The sequence below is a fragment of the Chrysemys picta genome, chromosome 8, assembly GCF_011386835.1.
Source record: "Chrysemys picta bellii isolate R12L10 chromosome 8, ASM1138683v2, whole genome shotgun sequence".
Classification (NCBI taxonomy): Eukaryota; Metazoa; Chordata; order Testudines; family Emydidae; genus Chrysemys; species Chrysemys picta.
The window spans coordinates 104,382,889-104,405,381 of NC_088798.1; the positions used below are offsets into that span (position 1 = coordinate 104,382,889).

The window sequence follows — 22,493 nt, forward strand, 5'->3', positions numbered from 1 at the left end:
TTCTGAGTCTTGCGTCTTTTTTTGCTGGAGGATTTCTTGGGAAGAGCAGATCTGGAGTCCTGAAACGGGGGGCCGCAGGGGGAGAAGTCCAAGCAAGGCAAAACCTTAAAAACAAACCCAACTTTTCAGGCCGCCTTATGTCATAAAGAAGCTAAAGGGGAGGCTGTGTGGCCTCTGGATAGCATGCTTGATTGGGACTTGAGAGACTCAGGTACTGGAAAAGCTGGACACACCCCTCTCTGCTTCGGTGCCCCCTCTGACCACCTTGTAACGTGCTTTGAGATCAACAGAAGGGAAGTGCCGTAGAAGAAATACGTATTGTTATTTATTCTTATGGTTTAACAGGGCACAAACCCACATTTTGTTTGCCTTGTAAAACCGGCGGTAATTTTTTCGAAGGGGGAGAGGGAGCAGTTGGTCTCCACCAGTGAGTGTCTGTGGCGTTAGACTAAATTTCGAGCACAGACTGCTTGCGCTGGGAGCAGCTCGCTTTGTGCCTTCCCCCTCGGAAAGGGAGACTGCTCAGACCTCAGTCCTAGAATGGAAACGATCAATATGATGTATATTATTTTTTTTCCAAGCCAATGAATAATTGATACAAGAAATTGCAATCATGATTCGAACCCCCGAGGGCTAAAACACAGTGCAGACGCTTGTTAGAAGACTCTCCCTGAAAGAACGTTTGAATGGCGAGAGGGGCTGTCTGTGATGTGATTAGGATTCAAAGTGCACGAGCCCTAGATCTGAGTTTATCTTCTTACCCTCCTCTGACGTTGCATGAGGAAGGTTTTGGGCTGTGTGCGGCGTCTGGTGTCCGCATGGGCATGTGCCCTGTCTCTGTAGGTACAGGGATGCCGGGGCACTGGGGGCCCTTTGTTAACGGCAGTCCCGCTGCTGAATAAGAAGGCGCTTGGTTTGGGTTGTGCTCAGCCAGGCCCTTGAAGTTGCTGCTGAGTCTGTGCTGGGCACTCGGGGTTGTGGTATAATCTGCTGGAAGTGGCTGCGAGGTAAGCAAGGCCGTGTCTCCTGGCCAGGGAGGAGGTGAAGGGCAGGACCAGCTGTGGGGAGAGGGAGCATTAGAAGGCTAATGATTTGAAAGCCATTGCTGGCCTACTTTATGCAGAAAGCTTCACTTTAGGCAGGCTGTAGTCTGAGGCTGCTGCTTCGCTTCCCCCCCTGCTGTTCCTTTCATGTGAATGTCAGAAGATGAGAGAGAAAGAGGGGTGGAGGGGGGAGATGAGAGAGACATGCATTTCCAAAGGAAGATGCTAGCAGAATGAGACCAGTAAGGAGCCCGGCTGTTGAGAGCATGCTCCCATTAGTCTGCGGACCCGAAGCCCCGAAGGTCACAGGGATACCCCTTCTGAAGCAGTAGAAAAACCGGGCAGCCTTTCTGCCTGCAGTCCCGTGTGTCTGACCGGTGGTGAGGCTGTAGAGAAGCTACACAGCCACTGTTGTTTTTATAGTCCACTGGGACTACCGGGCGACGGCCAGGGGCACGAGATGTCTGTTGCCAGGTGAAGTTCCATGAACGTTGTGAGTTTAGAGTTTCCCTGCTGTTTTCTGGAGAACTACGTTCCCTCTGCACTGGGGCAAACGCTACGGTGCTTGAACTGGCTTTAATCATGATTTAGACAGCTGTTCTGGCTAACTCATTTGTATGGCTGAGCTGACCAGCCTCGACAGGGCTATATGGGATTTGGGAACTGTCTCCTCGGCTCAGTAGGGACCTCGGGAGTGTGTGTGTGTCCGTCCGTCTGTCTGTCCCTCCCTCCCTGCAAACGCTGGTGGCTGAGACCTTGAGGGGATGGCTACGCTGCACTTAGACAGCTGCGTGGGGCTCGCTGGGCTCAGGCTAAGGGGCCGTTTAACTGTGGTGTAGGCGTTTCACCATTCGGGCTGCAGCCCGAGCTCTGGGACGTTCCCATCTCGCAGGGTCCTAGAGCCCGGGCGCCAGTTTGAGCCTGAATGTCTGCACTGCAATTAAACAGCCCCTTCGGCCAAGTCAGCTGGCACTGGCCAGCGGCAGGTTTCTAATGGCAGTGTAGACATACCCGCAGGTGCGGTTTAAACGTGGCTGCAGCACCATTCCAGCTCACTCTTAAGAACTGTTAAGAAGGACACGTTGCCTGGCTAACCGTGATTTGGTAAACTTTGGTTTCTTTTGGTCAGTCCCTGCCTCTGTGCCCTTCAAAACTGGGCAAGGGTTCGCTCCCACTGGATCAGTCAAGATAGAGATGTAACGCTGGTCAAGGTGATCAGATGCAGCTAGGTCTTGGGAGAGCTGTCTCGCTTCTCAGTCAAGATAACTGGCCAGATTGTCAATGTCAGACAATGGTTTCTTGAGCAATTGGCCCATCCAGGTCTCTGAGTGTGCTGACGTTCTGATCTCCTTAATGGCGAACCTGGTCAATTCTACCAGTAATGGATCCGGCAGGGTGGGACATGGCTCTATAGCACGAGGCTGTGTTCCAGAAGTCACCAGTGTCCGCCCCCCCCCGTACTTCATTGAGCAATGCAATCTGAAACTTCAGCAGCAGGATGGTTGTGGTGGCGGGGGAATTCTCTGCAATAGAGCTGGTTGATAAATGGAAACCAATTTCGCAAAAACTCCTGAAATGTCAGCATTGTTTTCCTTGTGAAATGTTTGAAATGAGACCCCTTTCTTTTCACGTTTAGCGAAATAGTTGATTTTTGTTGTTGTTGAAAAATTAGCAAAGTGGTTATAGAAATTTTACATTTTACCATCATCTGCTTTTCATCCTCCCCCTTTCCCATATACACACACTAATTTTGATAACCATTTTTGGAAAACACCTTAAAAAAAAGACTGTTTTTAATGAAAAAAACAAGTGTTAACCATTTTGGGGAGGGGGGGGGAGAGTCATTTTCAAAACAGACCTTTTTTGACAAACCCATTTTGTTTGAAGAATATGAACCAGCTTTATTCGAAATAAAAAATATTTTATTTAAAATTGGTGGCCCAGGAGATGCCCAGTGTGTCTTTAGCTCTTGCTGTGGGATTTCTATAAAACTTGGTCCAGCAGCGGCACTTCATGTGAATAATCGTATTAGTAACTTCTGAATGTGCCTTACCAATAGCCTCTGGTATTAAAATGGAGGGGAAATAGTCAGCTAGGGCTGAAAAATGCAGGGGAGATTTCTGCTAAAATCCCCAGTGGATGAAATACTGTAGATTTTGAATAAATTCTGCATGGATTTTGTCAGTATTCCTAGCTGGCTTCTATTGCTCCAGCGACAACTTGATTTGTTCACAGCTGGAATGGGCACAACATTACAGGCAGCGAGCGTTAGGGTCACAATGTTATTAGAAAAGGAGACAGTTGACCCCACCTACCCTTGAAAAGGGCCCTACTAGCTGCGATATTGAAACCGATTTTTTTCCTGCAAATGCACACCAGGGTCAAGTACAGCATCTTATACCCTTCAGCAGACAGCAATGGAAAACCCTCTCCAGGGAGAAGCAGCCAAGGACGTGGTAAACGTGTAGGTGGCTTGCAGCTTCTGTTGGAGGTTTTACTAACTCAGAGTCCATGCGACAATACCTGGCACTTCTGTGGCGTCTTCCATCCAGGCATCTGAATGCACCTGACACACATTAATTAAATAGTGCTCACAACAGGCCTGTGATGCAGGTAGACGATCTCCCCGATAAACTGTGGTGTGGAGGCCAAGGCTTTCACAGTGACTTTGGGTGTCATGGCTGGAGAGTTTGAGGCCTGGGCTACACTAGAAGGCTTTACCAACCTAGCTCTGTCTGTTAGGAGTGTGAAAAATACACCTCTATCAGACCTAGCTGTGCCTGCAAAAGCCATAATGCTGACGCAGTTACACCGGTATAAAAGTCTGTTTTCTGGTTTAGCTTGGGAAACTGGTTTAAGCTATGCTGGCAAAAAACCTCTTTTGTGGGTACAAGCTGGGTCCCAGTGGAGCAGGGGGTGTTGCCAGTCTAGCTGTATTAGTTTATATTGGCAAACCCTGTTAAATGTAGACAAAGCCTAAGTAACTTGCCCTAGGGCACGTCGTGGGTCCTGACTCCACGTCCTATGCCTTCACTCCAAGGTCACCTGTTCCTGTAACCAAAGAAAACACATTAATTCATTTTCCCTTTACGCCTTTTGGGTAGCAGGCACAGAAAACCACCCTCCCGCATAGGCATGGGAAATAGGGTTGCACCCCCAGGTTTTATGTGGGGCTGTTGGTCCCACGCCCAGGGCTCCACTCTCTGTTTTGGGTCCTGGGGGCCAGCCCCACTCCCCAGCCACTGGCTCCGTGCATAAAACCTGGGGGTGCTTCCCGCGCCTATGCCCTGCCCCGGCCCACCTCCCACACTCTGCTTCCCAGCCCCTCACCTGGGGCTCGGGTCCCAGCAGCTAGCCCCACTCCCTGGCCGCTGTCCTGGGGCCTGTGCCCAGGGCCCCACTCCCAGCCCCGCTCCCAGGCCTCCGCTCTTGGCCCCGGCACATGGGGTTCCGGCTGCCGGCCCCTGCCTGGGGCTCCGCTCCTGGCCCCACACCCGCCCCCAGCTGTGGTCTCGGCCCCCTTACCCCGTTCCGGGTCCCTCCCTCCCAGAGACATAGCCCTGCTTGCAGCCTCAGCTGGGGGGCAGGGGAAGCGCAGACCGGGTTAAGGGGGCTGGCTTTCAGCACCCCCATTACTAAAAATGTTCCAGCGCCACTGTCCTCCCGTCCTTCATAAAAGCACCCTAGCAGTTGTTTGTTTTATCCTTTGACTTGGGATAGCTATTGTTTGCTCAGTAATTAAGAAGTCCAAGTAATCTCTGGCCAAGTCACTCCTTTTCTGCCGTTGGGGAGCGGGCAGTCCGGTTGCCTTGGCGAGTGTTCCCGAGAGGGTGGGTTTACTGGTGAGGAGGGCAGAAATTAGCTGTTAATGTTTCCTTCCCCTTTGAGAACACCGGATATGTAACTGTAGCCTAGTAAAGCACTTCTCCTCTTTCCGGGGCTTTCCAAACATTAGCTGCGGTGTGCACTGATTCTAATACTGCTCAGAAGAGGATGTCACTTGGGAATTGCACGGCACCACCTAGAATTTAAATCTCTCTCTAAAATGTGACGCGGGGGATTTAAAGGCCTGTGTGGATTAGCCTGGAGACCCAACTCCACGGCACCCGGCCTTGTCTATGGAGTGCTCTCTGGGCTTATGGAGGCTAGAGACCTCTCCTTGGTTATGTTCTGGCAGACTATGGGAGGTGCTGAGCAGTGCTGGCATCAGCCATGCTTCACTGCACATGCTGGGCGAGCGTGTCAACTTCCACCCTGTGCTGGAGACCTTTCCCAGGCTGGCTAACAGCAAAACACCTAGCAGAGACCAGATTAAGCGTCATTTGGGGGTGGGGGGAAAGAAGAGGGGTCAGCAGGTGTTTGTTTGTTCTGCAGGTGCCTTTTTCTCTTCCGAGCTGTCTGTACGTGGCAACTAGCCATGGAATTGGTGGTGGGTCTGAGAGTTGCTCCCGATGCTGTACGTGTGGATTGTACAATTACGGGTGGCAAATGGCTATCTCCCGCAGCCCATCTGCATCTGGGAGTAGCTGACAACTTCCGATTTGCTGGTTTCACTTCCCCTCCCCAGAGATTGCTGGCTGGGAGGGGAAGAGGCTGGAGTGGGCCATCAGCATGCTGTGCCATGGCCTTCGAGTTCTTGACATAGGACAGGAAGGGACCTCCTGGGTCATCGGGTCCCATTCCCATATCACAGACAACCCTGCATATCATCCTCTTCGTAAACGTCTCATGCTGCATCTTAAAACTGTCAGGTTGTTTGCCCTCGTTGGGAGGCTGCTCCAGAACCTCAGTCCTCTGATGGTTTCAGAGTAGAAGCCGTGTTAGTCTGTATCCGCAAAAAGAACAGGAGTACTTGTGGCACCTTAGAGACTAACAAATTTATTAGAGCATAAGCTTTCGTGGACTACAGTCCACGAAAGCTTATGCTCTAATAAATTTGTTAGTCCTCTGATGGTTAGCAACCGCCTCCTGGTTTGCAGTCTGCCTTCATTCATTTAGCCCCGTTTGTTCTGATGCCAAGCTCGTCCTGTTTCTTAAATAGCTCTTCACCCACCCTAGGGTTTACTCCCTCTGGGTAAGTGGTTTTTCTGAACGTTCCACATTCCCAAAGCCACAGTCTCCTGCTCCCAGCCCTCTTAGGAACCTCTCCTCCGGCACTTGAGGGCTAGAGCATTTACTTCATGGTTGAATGGCACAGTGAAGGTGAGAACCAGCTTTTTCAAGTGATTTTCCCCCAACCCCTCACAGTAGAGGCATGTGGGGGAAGAATCCCATCACTTCCAGTTGTTCGGCAGCACCGTAAAGTACTCGTCAACAAGACATGTGTTCGGAGGGTGGGGACTTGGACACTAGCCGTAAGCGGGGTGGGTTTGGTGTGAGGACGCATGCACATAAATGCACATTGGGTCACCGTCTCGGGTGCCTGCACCTACTGCTATGTAACAGTGTGTGCTAGCATCCAGGTAACTGCAAATGCCTACAGCTGGATTAGCACAGGTTTGTTTGAATGTGCCATCGTTTCATACTCTTCGTTTACGAATGCTCCCGTAGCATAATGTAGGCCCATATACACATTTGAAAAGGCCCAGGGCTACTAGTCTTGGCCCATGATAGAATGTATTAGGACCATTCTTTACAAATAGGCTTGTTTTTCAATATGATTTCAACTGGGTCTGGCCATAACCACGCTGACCAACCTCGGAGTGGTAAGAACAGTTTGAGTTGGGCGTGTGTTCAAACCTGGTTCTTGAGCTGTGTAGCCAGCCCAGGGTAGACATGGTAGTGACTCTGTGGACAGAGGGCTAGCTATCCAGTGTGTGCTGGAGAATCTGTATCTCCCTTGTAGGTAGATACCCCGTATGCCTTCATGTTCACGGCTCTGGAAAATGAGTCTCTCTCCCTTCTAAAGACATAGCCCTGTGGTCTGCAAAATGAGTCTCTTGCAAGATATCCAAGACACAGGTGAACAGACTAAGGTGTGTAACATACAGGGCCAGTCAAGGAGACAGTCTTCCACACATATACCACGCTGCTGGACTCGTACCATTCAAGAAACAGTCCCAAATTTGGCACTGTTGACAGTCATCAAAGAAGCTTTTTATCTGAAAGGAAAAGGAAACTTTCACGGGGTCCGTACTAACTGAAGGGTTGGGTTCTAGTGGTTGCAGAGATGAATTTGTGCCGATGGTCTATGGCCGATGCTGGTCTCTCCAGCTGAACCAAAGACAACCTGGTTATAGAACTGTGTTAGGAACCACGTTACACCTTTTCAGAAGTGACTAGGGATGCCTTAAAGGGGCTTGGTTTTCAGAGGGCGAATGCTTGGTGCTTTCTGAAAACCAGGCTCCTTTAAGGTGTGTCCTGTCGGTCGCCCAAACTCATTAGCTGCTTTTGAAAATCTTGGTCTAGGCTCTATAACAGAGTTGTCCACTCCACACTACAAACAAGAAACCCTGTTTGCACACAGGCACCCCATTAATGCCAGAAAATCCTGCTGCTCCGGCCCTTTCTCTTGCTCCTTTCTACTGTGCACGCGCTAAAGGGAGGAGGACGAGGAAAGAGAGAATTATAAGCTCATTGTTGAGGGCAGAGACCAATCCAAACCTAGCATCTCTGGGTTGATTTCCCGCAGCAGTAGCGATAATGGCCCAGTTTCTGTCTGGCCTGCTGGAAGGCTCAGCTCTGAAATCTCACCTGGAGTTGGTTTTTATCCTGGCAATGAAAAAAACACCTTCGGGTTCTTGCTTTTCAAATAAAAACCAGCTTTCTTCGACTTTCCCTAGTTGTCTTGGGGCTGTGTGTTGTGATGCGAGGTGGCTGGAATCTGCTCCAAGCTGCAGCCAGGGTATGTAATGGAATCGGGGGTGGTGGTTCTGAATTATTTATTAAGAACAACTTACAGAGTGACGGCCTTGCTGTTAGCGAACAGCAGAGCGCTCTGAACAAGGGGGGGATGAGGGACTTGTACCTGCCCTCTCTGTGAAGGATGTTGTTGTCTGGTATGGATTAGTGTCAGTGGGAGCATCGTGAAGTGCTTATTTGATACATGCAGGAAGTGCAGCCTGCTGTGGTCAAAGCTCCTTTGTGTTTATGGCCATAACGTTTGCTGTCATGGTCTTCCTGTGGGCTAGGGACTAGGAACCGAGCACTAGGCTTGGCTTTGCTGTGACTCCCTTTGTGGGCTGGAGCGTCCATTTGCAAAGTGGCGGTAATAAATGACCCCTTCAAAGTACTGTGCAAAGATACCAGTGCCTCACGACCCCTGCCCCCCACTGGATAGGGGGCAGGGTCTGAGTACCCCCACTCCAGCTAACTAAAGGGTGGTTTGTGCCCCAGGGTTCCACTTCAGGACTTAGAAAAAATCCTTATCTAGGAGCTTCCCATGAGCAGCTCTGCAGAACGAAAGGCGGCTTTCTTCCTAAAGGCTGGCTGGTTAAGCAGGACAGATTTCCATGCAGACTGGAGGTTTGTGGACGCTGCAGCTGTGCCACCGTAGTGTAGCTGTTTCCTGCATCGATGGAAGGGTTTTTCATCAGTGTCGTTAATCCATCGCTGGAAGAGGCGGTAGAATCGACGGAACAATCCTTTCATCGACCTTGCCACATCTATACAGAGGGCTGGGTCAAACTAACTTCAGCACTCTGGGTGCAAAATTTTCCCCAGCCCTGAGCGACGTAGCTAGGTCAATTTTAATTTTTTAAGTGTACTACAGGCCTGAGGCCCACACATCCACTTCTTTTGGGGCCATCTTGACTCTTAAAGCTTTTGGTGCCTCTTCGCCCACTGTAACTGTGGGTTTCCATTGCATTCGTTGAGCATTACTACAGCCTACGTTTTTATGCTGTCCTTCATCGCCATGATATCTGATTGCACAGGGAAGTTGTGGGGATGTACGATTGTCTGAAGAATGCTTTGGAGATGGAGAAGCTGTCTGTAAGCATGAGGACGGCGATGCTTTATTACCCATCGACTCACACACTCTTCAGACTTCAGGGTTTTGTTCCAATAATAATTCTTAGCAGTGCTGTGCATCTTGAAACTTCTCCACAAACATGCACTAAATCAAATGAACTCTTCTTCCCTCGATGGCCTTGCTTGACCAGCAAAGCAAAAAAACAGAGATAATGTAGTGATGGGAGGTCATGCACTCCATCCACACATCTGCCCAGCATTTGCACTTTGTAATGGTGCTTCCTCTTAGATGCTTGCACTTTCTTTGAATATGTTTCCAGTTGCCGCTTCGATTGCAGCACACCCTACACACCCATTACCCTTTTTGTAAAGAAGTTTCTCTCTAGACTCTTAAGTGCTTGGTCCTTTCTTAGCTTCAGTTTTTAAGCCTCTTTGGTTTTGAGCCCGTGGTTCTCTCTTGAGTGATATGGTGGCACCAACTTTTAACTGGCGGTTGGATGTTTTTCTAAAGGATCTGCGCTAGGAATGATTGTGGGGCAGGTCTCTGGCATGTGCTATGCAGGGGGTCAGACTAGATGATCATAATGGTCCCTTCGGGCCTTAAAAATCTATCACTCTTCTCCCAAAGCCTTGTTTAGACTAATGTTGTCGGAATGTAGTAGCTACAAAGTCCTAACATGTTTGAGACATGCAGTGCACACGAGGCACGTGGCCTTCAACACATGCCAAGCTGGTTGAGTTAAGGTGTAGAGGGGACCTTAGTCTTTAACTCAACCAGTTTAGTGCATGTTCAAGTTGACCCTGTCGTGTTTGCACTGGTGTTTTCCAAGATGTTAACTGGCCTGTTAGCTAACACTTACTAACGTCGCTCCTTAAATCCTACTCTAGATAAGACTCTCTGGTCTAGGAATGAAAGGAGTGGTGTCAAATCGTGTTTAAACCTTCTAACGCTCTAGTCAAGACAAGGTAGAGTGTGTACTTTTAACTCAACCATTTTAGCATGTGCTAAAGCCCAGATGCCTTGACAGCAGTTTTAGAAAACGTTGGTTAGTTCAAGCAAGCTAACCATCTAACATCACATCTCTAAATCCTAGACAAGGCAAGATGTAACCCTGATGAAACATGTCTGTCATGTCTCAATCTTGCATCTCCTCCTTTTCTGCTAAATATACCTACAGTTGCTGACCTGCATCATTACAGTTCCTGAGATCTTTAATCATTCATGTTACTATCTTCTCTGCCTCGTCAGGATCCAGTTACTGTTTATTTCTGTGTAATGGAAGCATCAGAAAAGTCTTCACAATCCCAAGAGATGAAACAAAGGAATCCTGTTCTTTCCACTTGCCCTACTGCATTTTGGCTCCCAGCACCTCAGTCACACCTCCAGGGTTCAGCATATTTCAGTGTCTACCTTCAGCTTTTTAAAAATGAGTCAATATGTGGTTCTCTTGGGACCCCCTCCCCCACCGAGTGCTAGTCCAGACAAGACTCCCTTGCTGTCTCCTAGAACAGATTTATAGCTGGCGGGGGGAGGAGGAAGGGACACATGAAGGGCATCTTGCAAGTTTGAGAGGAATTCTTTTCTTATTAAAAAAACCACAGGCAAAATTCACTTATGAGAAGGAGCGAAGAGGGCTGTAGCCTTGGAGGAGAGAGATGAAGGAATTTTGGAGGGAGGGGGATGTGGGAGGAACATATTTGGGTGAGTCTGACAGTGACATGCTTCTTGAGGGGGAAGGAGGAGTCACCGTTACTTTCCCCTTCCTTGAGGAGTGGTGCCCACCGCCATCCCACTTCCCATATGCCGGTTTCAAGCCAGCAGGATTGGAATCCATACAGTGAGAGCCAAGTTGCAATGGGAGATTGCAGGGTGCAAGGGATGGCAGCGGTGGAGCTGGGAAGTAGGGGAGACAGGAGGAGAAAGGGTCACTTGGATCAATTAGGGGTTACCTCCAGGGGAAAGAGCATCAGTGGCATAAAAGTGGCCTCTTGAGGTGTCTGGCACAGGTGGCAGGGTTCTTTGTCTGCCTGGGATGAACACTGGATGCAGATGCTGATTTCCCCCTGAAGTTGAGTAAGATTTGGAGACCCAGTTCCCTAAACTGAATGGAACCGGACCTCCAGCTCGACTAGATAGCTTTGAAAATCCCAGCCCAAAGAACCGGGACTAGACTTCTGTGGCCATCTCCCGTGGATTCGTGTCCCACCCCCGGCATGGTGATCCTTGGATTGGCTTCGTTTACAGTCCCAGCCTTGTAAACCCGCTGAGCTTGCTGATTCCACCTGTAACTTTGGTTAATTATGCCCCCCGCCCCCCAAATCAAATATTTCCCCAGACGGTTGGATTCTGCTGCAGACTTCCAGTGAGATTCACCAGCCTTAACCCCCTGCACACCCTGATTTATATTTAATCCCATCCTGAAAGGTGAGCACCATCCAGTTTAAGATGGAGGGGAAGCCCTGCAGCCAGACGAAGGATTTGGTTTCATACTTTCTGTCCCTTTTGTTATGCCACTATCTCTTGAAGCTGGGAAGTGCCAGCGGCTCTCACGTGCTTTCAGCTGAGCAGGTCTCCAGTGAAGGCTGTGCGCGCATTGGGGAAGTCAGGGTTTTCAAATGACGTTTCTCCCCGTTTCACTCTGGAAGAGCAGAATAAACCGATCCCATGTGGCCAATTAATGCAGCCAGAGCTGTTCTCCTGTTCGGTCTCCCTTCGAGGTGCAACCGCTGAGAGCAGGGCATGTGTGGACGTAAGGGAAGATTGGGGGGGGGGGGGGGGGAGGCAGGGGGCTGGCTGAATGGGGCCATCCCCTGGGATTTGGTTAAAGCGGAGGAAATGGTACCGTGAGGGCCCCACTCCTGGAGGATTCCTTGGAACAGGGCCGCTGATGTAGCGTGGCCGTGGGGGGGGGGGATATTTTTTAGCTGCTTTGGGCTATCTTCATTTCTACCCGTGCTTTCCTGGGGATGGTTGAGCCCCTGCACTGTTGTGGAAGGAGATGGCACAGCTTGGCTCATAAAGGAAAAGCCACTGGTCCCCTCTGGAGGCTTGTGGGTCTGGCCAGCCTGAGATCAGACGCATGCAGAGCAGACTTGTTAGTCGGGCGGGGGGTGGGGAGGAGTTCCCGTGGGTCATTCACGTCCTGCACACCCACCCCAGTTGAGCCTCGCACTGGGACTGCAGCAGCTCACCTCTGCTGTGAGCAAAAACCTCACCTGAGCACCCAGCAGGAGCTGTACCAAGCTTTCCTCAGCTGAACATTGTCCTTGCCGTAGGAGCAACCTCTGGCTCCTCTGATAGCAGCCGCTCACACGTGGCCATGGCACGTGGCAATAGCATACCCTCAGTGGTGCTGGCTGGGACCGCAGTCTGTCTCCTCAGTGGCAGTCTCCTTCTCCAGCAAACACCCACCCTACCCCATGCGCCCTAACTCCAAGGACCTTCCTAGAACCCTTAATTTTTCTCAGTGGCTCTTGACTAATGGCCAGGCCCCGTTGAAAAGCACAGGCCCCAAACCACCTGGGCTGCTGGAGGATTCCAAAGGTTCCTGTTTTTTCCAGCAGGACGATGGATTGAATTGTGATCACTAATTTAAGTTTCAGAGGTGAAGCTGAGCAGCCAGGGAGTTCAGTGGCTGTTGTGGGTTGCTTGACACTTTGGAAAATCAGGCCCTATGTCCCGCCCCGCCCACCCCCAATGTTTGCAGTGACTGCCTTGTTCATTTGGCGCCTGTCCACACTACATATTGAATCCTGCCAGCATGCCATCGGTCTGGCACCTGTAGTGGGGTCTGGGTAGGACAGTATTAAGCCAGGCTGTTACATGGCTCCCCAACATGGCTTTATAACTGGCTGACCCGGCCATAGTACAAACTAAATGCCGCCCCCTGCGCCCAGATTGCCAGACAATTAATTGCATGCTCGCCCAGTAGGACTTGCAGCCTAGATGTATGCTAGCCCAGTGGGACTTTGCAGTGTAACTGGGCCATTATGCCACCGCATTTTATGTTAAAGCATCCCCGTCCGCACCTGCCAGCCGCATCCTGTCGGAAACCATTTCAGGTGGAATCCTATTTTAAAAGGGTTAATTACACCTCCTTCCCTTGGTTTGGAACCAACAGGCTCTGAGTTGTTCTGGGACCTGGTTCCAGCCTGGCTAAGGGTTGTTACAATGTAGCTGGGACCCAGCTGTGTCCTCATAACTTGGCCCACGTGCAAAGTAGGTGTGAAAACACCGGGCAATTAGAAGGGCTGTGGCTTTCCCGAATTTCACAGTACAAAACCGTGGGAAATCAAATGGAGCCAGCAGCTTCATCTCGCTTTGCTTACTGTCTTCCCCAGTGGGGTGCCTGTTCATGTTGCTCAGGCTAACGGGACATCGGGGTTTTCTCTCCTCTGCCCTCCTTGGGATGTTGACTTTATGCCCCAATCTCTTCTCCAGGGTAGGAAGGACTGGGTGGGTGTCTGGCCATGTGGCCTCTGATTGAAAACTGCTTCCCCTGCCCTGGGGACTGGGCAGAAAGACCTTTGCAGCCCGCAGGCCTGGGGAGAGTTCAGAGCCGGTTGGTGGGGTCGCTGTCTTTGTGGGCACATGAAGACGCCTTCCCGCTGCTCTGGGGAGACTGCTTTTGCATGGCTATGCCTGCTTATTTCCGTTTCTTGAAGGCAGTTTTTAAAGAGACAGTAGCGGTCGATTCAGGGGAGTAACTCTGGGCAGGGTGTGAGTGGCAGGCAAAGAGGAGGCAGCTGCTTTTCATTCTTTTTGTTTAATTTCCCGCAAAACCGGGCGAGTTTTCTGTCTCTGCCATCAGTAGTTTTCCACTCTCCCCCGCCCTCCCCTATCCCTTTAACCCTAGCGTGGCACATCCCCCACTCCTTTTCTCTTTACCGTGAGCCTGAGTTCCCTGAGAGAGCAGTTGCCCCAGATCGCGAGGGAAGAAGACCAAGCAGGAGTGAGTTTGGAGCTGCTGTGTTAGTTTCATGATGACTGGCACTCTGACGCTGGCTGGCAGTGCTGCGGGGGAGGGAGGGTATGCCTGGAAAGCCGGCATGATGGTAATGCTGTTTGTCAGGGCTCTCAGATTAGGAGCGGCTGCGTTAAGTACAGTGGCGAACCGCCAGCCTTCAGGGTACCAAATTGGGGCAGTGGGAAAAGTGCTTCCCTGCATGCTGGGGCGTGCGTGTGGGATTTTTTTCTTCTTCCCTCTTTTAATTCAACTTTCTGGCACTTTGCTCTCGCTTTATAATCTCCCCAGGAGCAAAACTTGGCTGCGTTTTGAAAGAGTTCCTCACTTTGTCCGCGAAGCTGTAAAGACTAGAGATTTCCTGCCCTGTGATCTGTAACGTGAGTGGAGATGGGTTTGGTAAACGTACAGGTTTTACCACCAGTACATGCTGAGCAAGGCAGAAAGCAGGGGAGAGGGATACAATCAAAGGAATGAATGGACTGTTCCACTGGGCATTGAATGGGTGTCTGCCCAGAGGATGAATGGGAAATGGTTTTCAGTTACTTCTTTCCACAGTAGCATGTGTAATCCAGGTCCCGACATTGGGTGTATATTACAAACCTACCAGATGTCTGTGAAATTTAATGTCACTGTGGTTTGATCCCCACAGATAATATTTAGATCCTAATTTTCAATCATGTGTATTTAATAACCAGATGTTGTTTGAAAGGACACCTGAGCCGGTTAAAAAAACGAGGTTAAAGTATTTTCAGGTGCTGCAGCGACCCCGGCATCCGCCTGCCAGCTTTTGTGGTTGTAAAACCACAATTTCCTTTAAAAAAAAAAATGTTTTCTTCTTCCCTGCCGCATGACAAAGACCCATACAAACAGGAGACACTGACTAGACCCCAGTGTTGTCAAATGCACAGAGTAAACAGGCTGAAAGAAATATTTGGTATTCCTCAGTAATTTTAGGGGTTACACAAAATAGCAGAAAGTAAAACTTTGCAGAGAAAAGGGTGATTTTTAAGATGACTTTGTCCCTTTAAGATAAAGGGTGACATGCAGCCCCTTGAAATCAGTGACAAAATTCCCATTGACTTCAGTGGAATCAGGATTTCGCCCTTACAATCCTTGTTAAATCTAGAGTTGCAAGTTATTTAAATACCAATTGACCAGCAGAAATAGCTTCATTGTGACGGTTGGCAGACTTGGCAAATGCACCTTCTCGGACCTCGATATGTGCCTGATCATCTGTGGTTATAGACAGTAGGATAATTGCTTTATTAAATCTAACGGAGCGGACGGCATCTGAGTTGGCGAGTTTACTCCTGTACCTAGCATACCGGCTTGTTTTTGGCAGGCACACCTGCCTAGTGCTGCGTTCCTGCTCAGTTATTAATTGCAGGCAGGGTGTATCGAAACGCACCAGACTCTCACTCCCTGAGGCCCTGCCTACGTTAGGAAAATCGTGCTCCATAATTCATCGCTGCTGCAGTTCTATCAGCAGGGAAAGCTGGAGTGTAGACTGGCTGTAGATAGCAGAGTGCTAAAAACACCACGGCTTTGTCGGTGTTACAGCTTCGCCTTTCGCTACCCCCCAGCAGAGAAACGAGTCCAAATTTTGCCCTCCTAAATGAACCGGTAGAGCAGGATTCTTGTGTATTTTAGAGCTCGCTGCCTGGCTCCCGGGACCAGAAGGGGGGAGAGGCTGTGCAGTCTGCTCTCTCTCGCCCCATTCGCACCCCTGTCTGTGGGTGCCCCAGGAGCCCTGGTTCTCCGAGTGTGTGGCTGGCGGGCTGCCTCGGGAAGTGGTGTGTGAGCGCTGTAATAACGTGGCAGCCTCCCTAGGGAGGAGCAGAGCGATTTCAGAAGGAGATTGAAAAGAAGCTGTTTTTAGCAGTAGTGGAATTTTGGGCCTGTCAACCTTGATGGTCCCTTTTAAACAGACCCCTTGCCATGTCCCCTCCTGCATCACTTAGGGAGGTACTGGAACCGTATCGACTTCCTGCCAGAGGCGAAATGTGATGGTGGAGGGAGGTGCTCAGTGAGTCGGGCACAACATCAATAAACCAGCTGAGGGCCTTTTGGACTCTAGTCTCCTGCAGGGAGCAGTTCTGGGGTAGTGCATCGCATGGAGGTGGAGCGCTCTGGCACGTGTGTTCCACGGCGCATTGGGGGCTTGGAAAAGCTCACCAGGGTATTAAGCAGGGAGCTGTCGCGTCGTCCCCGCTGGTGGAGAGCCATTGCCACTTGCTTCCGGAAGGCCGTGTCACGAGCTGGACGAACGCCTGTTGCGCTCGGCACGGTGGACCGTGGGCGTGTTCCAGGCGGTGACATGCAGAGGCCAAAAGCTAAGCGCGAGTTTCTTGCCTTAGTGGCAAGCCGCAGACCGGAGGTTGTGAGTGGAACTAATTTACGCTGAGGAAAAAGACCTCGACACGTGCAACTGTTTTCCACTGTTCCATGGAGGTGGGAAAAAATGGATATTGAACTGTCACCGTGCTGCTTCGCTCGGAATCTGACCGCCCTTCGCTGGTGGTTTTCTTTCCCCTTCGCTGGGTCCGTGGAAATTCTTCTGTGAGAGGCGCTTCGGTTCCCTTTTCCACATGGAATCAATGGCGGCAGCCCATTGGATTGAGGCACCCTACAGTACTATTAGTTTTAATTGCACCTAGAGACCCCAATCGCAACTGGGGCTCCTTTGTGCTAGCTGCTGTACGAACACAATGAGACAGGCCCTGCCCCAAAGAGCTCACAATCTAAATGGACAGGACCGAGGGTGGGAGGGGAAACTGAGGCACGGAAGGGAACTGGCTTGACTAAGGTCACCCAGCAGACTAGTGGCAGAGACTGGACTAGGAGGCTGATTTCCAAACTGCCTAGCTACTATCTCATACTATGCTCCTCAGTAGGGCCTGCCAGGTGAGGCTCTCAAAAGCACAGATGAACACTAATGCGTTTCACTCCAGGACAGCCTCTGAGGTAGGGAAAGTACCGCGTTTTACAAATGGTGAAACCGAGGCACGAAGACGCTAGGGCCCGCGGCATCACATGTGGGCCCTAATTGCCTGTAGAGGCCTCAGTTTTTGGGTGGCTCACTTTGCAACACCCATCTTGGGGCTGATTTTCAGAGGTACTGAGCGCCCACCTTGAGGTGCCTTGAGCAGCCCGCTTGGCTTCCATGGGAGCAACCAGTACTCGCACCTCTGAAAATCGGGCCTGAGGGGTGTCTAGTTTGGCACCTACAACCCAGAGGCATCTAAAGCTCATGGAGACGTTTGAAAAGGTGACTCACAGGGAAAGCCAGGACTAGAGCCCAGTTCGCTTGACTCCCAGTTATGTGGTGCCTTAAAAGACCTCCCAAGGATAAGCCGATGGGCCAGATAGAGAGTTCTGCTCCCACTTGCGCCCATGTACCAGAGAGCCAGTCCGGCCTCTTGTCGCGAGCCAGCCGCTCGTGAGCTACGCTAACGGTACGATGACCAACCCAGTGCATCTCCCCAGCTACTTGTGAGGAGCCCTAGGGGAGCCGACTTGTGTCTGCATGTGCAGTGAGGAGATGGAAAATTCCAGCGAGGAAGCAGCTCTCTGTCTCAAGATTCCAGCGGCTGATTGTTACAAACCGTGAATTAAAAAAAAACCCAACAAGTTCTTAATGTGCTGTGCGGTAATGGGAGCTCCCTCGGAAAGCCCTGGCTGTTTTGAATGTAACACTTCCTCACTCCCCACCCTTTTCCCCCGGTCTCTCTCTTGCAGGTGATTAAAGACAAATGCATAATCTCTTCCTGTCAGTAACTGTCTCCTTTTCTGCCTCTCTGTGCATCGACATTAAATCGGTTGGCTGTCACTTCTCAGCCTGTAGCCATGGGAACTCTGATGTCACTAACAAGGGCTTGTGACTTTATTCCATGCAGGAGGAAGGATTGGTGGTGGCAGAAGGAGGCTGGTTGGAATGGTACGATCTGAAATGATGAAAGAAATAAGAAATCGAGGAGGAAATCGCTAGCGGGTCCAAGATGTGTGACTTGATAAATTATTCCATCTCTCTCTCTCTAGATAAATATAGATCTAGAGCTACTCGGTGTGTGCGTGTGTACATATTTCCCATCAAAATAAAGTGCAGGAGTACATTGCCAGGAGTGAGGGAGTTTAATGGTTAACTAATATCTGATAAGCACTCGGGAGATTAAAAGTGCTAAGTATTATTATTGTGCGTCTGCGGAGGAATTTGTTCAAACGTGGCAGCACTCTTGTTACTCAAACAGCTGTCGCCCTGGGAAACCCTGTGTGAATGGAGCTGCTAAGCGGGAGTTGCTGAGCTGGGCTTAAGGGACTGAGATCTGTTGTGAGTGATTGGAATGGGAGAGGTTGCAAAGAAGTTAACCTGCAAAGAACTTTTGCGATCTGCCCTGACCCTGTGTTTGAAAACCCCCTGCTCTGAGGTGACCGGCCGTGTCTGCAGGTTGTGTTTTATACCGAACGGGTATGTAATGGGCCTCAGTGAACACAAATGAAGCCCGTGCCCTTGGAGGAAGTGTTGTCTAGTGGTTAAAGCACAGGGTTGGTAGTCAGGAGATCTGGATTCTGTCCCTGGCTTCGCAACTGGCCTTGCCTTGGGTAAGTTACCTAGCCTCTCTGTGCCTTCATTTTCCCATTAGTCACTCGGGGGTGATAATATCCACCTCACGGGGCGGGGTTTCATTGTTTTTATTATGATGCTTTGAGATCCATTCAGGAAAGACAATAAGTGAATTATAACCCAGGAAGACTATGGAACAGGACTGGAGCTGCTAGGCAAAATCGTAGTGGGTTTAAGCAAGGAAAGCTGTAGGCTGGGTCCAGAAGGCCTGTAGGGAAGAAGAGCTTCTGGCTTCTCCCTGCCTTTGTTTGTCTCATTCTTCCTTTTAACATCTCCCGTTTGCAGCTCTGCCTCTCACATAAGGGAAGGGCTGAGTGTATTGTCATCTCTCTGCGTTTATATCTGAGTCACCTCCTGTCAATGCAACCCAAAGTGTGTGGCATCTCTGCAGCCAGCCTTAGGAGCTCTGCTTGTCTGTGCTGTGTCATGCCAGGGATGCATGATGCTTTACACACCGGTAAGAAGACCAGGCACCTGCTCTGAAGAGGCTTTGACCTAAACACAGGCAGGCAGGAAGAGCCAAGTGATGGGTTGCTAACAGATTGCACCTGTCTCGTTCGTTCCAGTTTTTTTGAAGATGAAAATGTACCTTGACGTGGTGATCAAAGCTAACTGTAAGGGCTCACGAGGTGTGGTAGGACAGTCTCCTGTGCCTGTCTATCCTCGCTCCTCCTCTCGGTCCTGTATCAGGATCACTGCATGCTGTCTGCATTGCACCGGAGTGAACAGCTGGGCTGGCCTCGCCCAGGGGTGAGCGTCCCCACTGCAAAGTCCGACCTGCGTAGCCAGGTCTGCAGTGTTTCTGCACTTGGGTGTCTGGGGACATATCCCAGGATCCTTTGTTCTGAGATGCTCTAGGATTCTTTCCCAGTCAGTTGTGGGAACGCTTTACTGTTCTTGAGGGGGAATTGTGGGAAGGCATTGGAGGACTATCGCTATTTGAGTGGCCTTTTTGCCTGCATCCTTGCTGGAAAGTGGGTGGGTTCCAACCTGAGTTAAAGCCTGCACCACCCTGCTCGCCAGGTCAGCTAGCTCAGGCTTAAAGCGCCACCACCCTCAGGTCAGAGACTTTGCTCTGTGGATGGTAGGGGGCTAAGGACTGAAACCGGGGCAAGAGCCTGAGTTAATGGGGCAGTGTAAATGCACCCTGGGAGCCTAAACGGGAGTGTTCACTCCTAAGCCAGTGGGCAGCTGTGAACTCCAGCAGGAGTGAAAGTAGCCTCATTAGATCTGAATTTTCTATTGTAGAGACTGTGATTGTGTGATTTCTTCTGAACGCTCTCAGACTTGACACAGGCTCTAGTGCATAGCAGGGATCGTGGCCAGCTGTTTCCTTTCCTTACTGTCTCTCCTCCGCCAAGTGGTGATCTTGCATTCCAGCCCAGAAGAAACTGGGCCTTGCCCTTCTCTTGAAAAGGGCAGTGAGCCACAGCTGGGTGCATACACCGTCCTCCCCTCTCCCCTGCCCCTTCCCCACCAGTTTGCAAAGTGGAGAAGAGGAGGGTTGTTTTAGTGCAGGGTGTTGACTTTAACCTACAGTCGTTGAGGATGGGTATAGTAGCGTTTCCCAATAGTGTGATGTTGCCATGGTATCTCCATGGCCACTGGAGCACCTCATTCATTATCACCAGCACCTTGGCAGGGAGTGCTGAGTCTGCAGTCAGCTTAGGCTAACGCAAGGCGGTACTGTGCCGTGGGGAGCTGCGGCCTGGGGGTTCCTAGAAAGCGTAAGCAGGGTAGAGAGAGAAATGCAACTGGCTGGCCTGTCCTTGCCCTGCTGGGGCCCAGAGGGACATGCACACTGCGTTCTCACTCAAGGATAGTGGGGGATGGAAGGACTGCCCAGGTGTGTTTCAGAAAATGCCCTGCCTGTATATGAGGAAGCAGGCGAAAGGAATACTAATACATCAGATAGTTAAAATAACAGCTATGATTAAAACACATCTGTGGGGGAATCAGAGTTAAAAACTTATATAGAACAGCAAAAAAAGGGGGGGTCTGAAAAGAATTTCTGTTGGCCCAGGGTAATGGTGGCCTGCTTCTGGGGTGTCTGGCTGTGGGGTGCTGGGTGGTCTCTTTAACCACCACATGCTGTTTTGTTTACTTGTATGGCTATAATCCATAGATAGTCATTATGCCTAAAAAGATACGTAGTCAGAGAGAGATTGAGGCAGAACAGACATCCCTGGTGAGTGAGAATTGCACCACAGTAGACAATTAGCATTTCTCAAAGATCTCACTCCTGTCCATTCAGCTGAACGGACTGAGTGAGGCCATCTGCAAGTAGCACATGAGATGACTCCCCAAAACGATGTATGTTCTACCTGGCTTGCAGGGTGTAGGGCGTTTGGTTTTCTTCAGGGGTTAAGTTTTGCAACTAAAGCTCAAAATGCAAGCTTAAAATAGCGAGGGAACATTAACTGTTTATGCTTTTTTTCCCTTGCATGGGGATTGAGTGGGGATGCTCTGATTCTTCATACCAAGGTTGCTTGTCTGTTACAAATAGAGTTGATTGAACTCAAATTTTTGAGCAAAAAAAGGGACATGCTTTTCACACAAATATTTGAAAAGTATTTGTTTTGTGACCGGCTGGGATTACAAGTGACTGATCACTTTCTCATTGCTTGAGAGATGAGCCGCAGGTGACAAATTCCTCACCAACTCTGGATTTTCCCAGAGTTCGGCTGTGTCTGACCCAGACCCCTCTTTAGACCTGGCGGACTGTGTCTGTATCATTCAGGTCTGGGAATTAGAGATGCCGAAACTCATCCTGCCTAACTTCCACCCCGGTCACGATGACTCTGATGATGTTTGGGCTCCTGCCCTGCTTAGGAGAAATGGCGAAAGGCAGAGCGGAGAGGGGGGAAAAATAGGCTGAGGCTGGGGTGGAGTGAAAGACCAGTACCATACGTGCTGGGTGAGCAAAGCGTGCCTTCTCTGAACCTGGGTCGGACACCCCAGCAGCTCTGAACTGCACTGGGAATTCCATCAGTATTCTGAAGTCTTGCTATTCAGTATGAAGGCTGCACGGTGCAGAGAGACCAAGAAAAGGAGTGGGGGCAGGGAGGGGGTGCATAAATGTGAATGGGAAAAGCCGCATTTCTCTCTGTATCTAGTTCGTTATAATTGGGTAGGGTGGCAGAGGAGTGTCCCTCATTGATTAGGGGTGAGAATTCTCCCCTTTTATTTTCTACTAAGTTGGCTCTATTTCTAGTTGCTCTGTTCTACCGCCAGAGCCAGGAGTGGGCGTTGCTGGTGGGTAGGGCAGAATTCAGTTTATTTTGACGTCTCATGACTTGCCAGGGCACCTGTGGCTTCACCGGTTCTCGGGGCTCAGTTCTGGTCTATTTCTGACTCCGGTCTCCTGCGCATGTCACATAGGAAGAGCCAAATTCAGAGGCGACGTGGAAGGTGGTGCAGCTCTGACTGCCTTAGATCGGCCTGTGTCCACTTCCCGATGAGTAAGGAAATCCAGGCTGGTGTCACTGACACGCTGGGAAGCCTGAAGAGGGGGTAGGGATTGCTGTATTTTACATCCTTAGCTACTTATCCTGCTCCGCTCTTCTCTTCTGGCCCCTTGGCATGTGAGTCCCACTCAGTCCAGCTTGCCGGGCTGAATCCCGCGGTGATGCGTAAGGAAGGGGGGTACATTCCCCGTTGGTAGGTGGATGGGGGTCTCGGGAGATGTCTGTGCTGCAATCAGGCCTTGTTATTGCAGTAGGTGTGGACGTACCTGAGCTAGCTTTGATCTAGTTAGATCAAAGCTAGCTTGAGGAACAACCGCAGCATAGTGAACCAGTTGCCCGAATATGTATGTGGGGTTCTGGGCTGGCAGGGCTAACCTGGGCAGGTGCCGGGGTTTCCCTGCTATTGTTACTCAAGCTACTTTACGCGTGCTGAATCACGCCCCCGAGGCAGTGTTGACATGGCCAAGTCCAGACAGCATCTGGA

The 22,493-nt window shown here is 50.4% G+C and overlaps 1 protein-coding gene across 2 annotated transcripts in view; it reads left to right on the plus strand.

Moving 5' to 3' along the window:
- Positions 1–22,493, plus strand: part of NDST1 (N-deacetylase and N-sulfotransferase 1) — a 78,655-nt gene that overhangs the window by 30,332 nt on the left and 25,830 nt on the right. Inside the window, exon 1 of one of the 2 annotated variants that reach the window (XM_042850960.2) lies at positions 13,851–13,906. The exons of the other annotated variant lie outside the window; for it this stretch is intronic. The gene's annotated coding sequence lies outside the window, so the exon portion shown is untranslated. Of the gene's footprint in view, positions 1–13,850; positions 13,907–22,493 lie in introns of those variants that run through there. 2 annotated transcript variants of the gene reach the window in all.